This window comes from Nothoprocta perdicaria, unplaced genomic scaffold, assembly GCF_003342845.1.
Source record: "Nothoprocta perdicaria isolate Ctin4 unplaced genomic scaffold, notPer1 scaffold_357, whole genome shotgun sequence".
Lineage (NCBI taxonomy): Eukaryota > Metazoa > Chordata > Aves > Tinamiformes > Tinamidae > Nothoprocta > Nothoprocta perdicaria.
In genome coordinates, this window is record NW_020455596.1 from 504,213 (window position 1) to 506,008 (window position 1,796).

Below are 1,796 nucleotides of genomic sequence, written 5' to 3' on the forward strand. Positions count from 1 at the left end.
CCCTGTGCTTCCTGCATCCCTGTGCTTCCTGCATCCCTGTGCTCTCTGCATCTCCCTGTGCTTCCTGCATCTCCCTGTGCTCCCTGCATCTCCTGGTGCTTCATCCGTCTCCCTGTGCTTCCTGCATCCCTGTGCTCCCTGCATCCCTGTGCTTCCTGCATCTCCCTGTGCTTCCTGCATCTCCCAGCACTCCCTGCATCTCCCTGCACTGCTTCCATCTCCCGGCGCTTCCTGCATCTTCCTGCACTCCCTCCATCTTCCTGCATTCCCTCCATCTCCCGCTGCTTCCTCCATTTTCTGGCACTCCCTCCATTTTCTGTTGCTCCCTCCATCTCCCGGTGCTTCCTCCATTTTCTGGCATTCCCTCCATTTTCTGTTGCTCCCTCCATCTCCCGGTGCTTCCTCCATTTTCTGGCACTCCCTCCATTTTCTGGCATTCCCTCCATTTTCTGTTGCTCCCTCCATCTCCCGGTGCTTCCTCCATTTTCTGGCATTCCCTCCATTTACTGGCATTCTCTCCATTTTCTGGTGCTCCCTTCATCCTCCTGCACTCCCTCCATGTCCCTGCACTCCCTCCATGTCCCTGCACTCCCTCCATTTTCTGCTGCTCCCTCCATTTTCTGCTGCTCCCTCCTTTCTCCTGTGATCTCTCCATGTCCCTGCATTCCCTCCATTTCCCTGCACTCCCTCCATCTCCCTGCGTTCCCTCCATTTTCCGCTGCTCCCTCCATCCTCCTGTGAGCTCTCTGTCTCCCTGCACTCCCTCCATCCCTCCTGCTCTCTGCACTTCTGCAGCGCTCTCTCCATCCCCTGCTTCCCCCATCCCTGTGTTCCCCATCCCTGCTTTCCCGGTGCCCCTTGCACCTAGCCCCTCTCCCCGGCTGCTCTCCGTGTCCCCTGCGCAGAACCGGCCCCGATGACTCCCGGGGGGCGCAGAGCCCCGGGGCCCTGACAGCCCCGGTCCCCGTGCACGGCCGGCCCCCCGGACGGACCCGTCGCGCTGTGCGGTGCCGGTGCCGGTGCCGCTGTGCCCGGGGTTGTGCACCACGTCCCTCGGGACGGGGCAGGGGGACCCCCGTGCGCTTCCCTGCTCCCCGGGGAGCAGCGGGAAAGGGGGAGCCGCCCTCCCCTTGGGGACGGACGTGTGTGTGTGTGTATCTGTCCATATGGAGGGGCTGCTGTGTGTGTATGTGCCCGTATATAGGGGCTGCTGCGTGTGTGTGTGCCCGTATATAGGGGCTGCTGCGTGTGTGTGTGTATCTGTCCGTATATAGGGGCTGCTGCGTGTGTGTGTGTGTATCTGTCCATATGGAGGGGCTGCTGTGTGTGTGTGTGCCCATACATAGGGGCTGCTGTGTGTGTGTGTGTGTATCTGTCCATATGGAGGGGCTGCTGTGTGTGTATGTGCCCGTATATAGGGGCTGCTGTGTGTGTGTGTGTGTATCTGTCCATACGTAGGGGCTGCTGCGTGTGTGTGTGCCCGTATATAGGGGCTGCTGCGTGTGTGTGTGTGTGTGCCCGTATATAGGGGCTGCTGTGTGTGTGTGTATCTGTCCGTATATAGGGGCTGCTGCGTGTGTGTGTGCCCGTATATAGGGGCTGCTGTGTGTGTGTGTATCTGTCCATATGGAGGGGCTGCTGTGTGTGTATGTGCCCGTACATAGGGGCTGCTGTGTGTGTGTGTGTGTATCTGTCCATACGTAGGGGCTGCTGCGTGTGTGTGTGCCCGTATATAGGGGCTGCTGTGTGTGTGTGTGTGTGCCCGTATATAGGGGCTGCTGTGTGTGTGTGTGCCC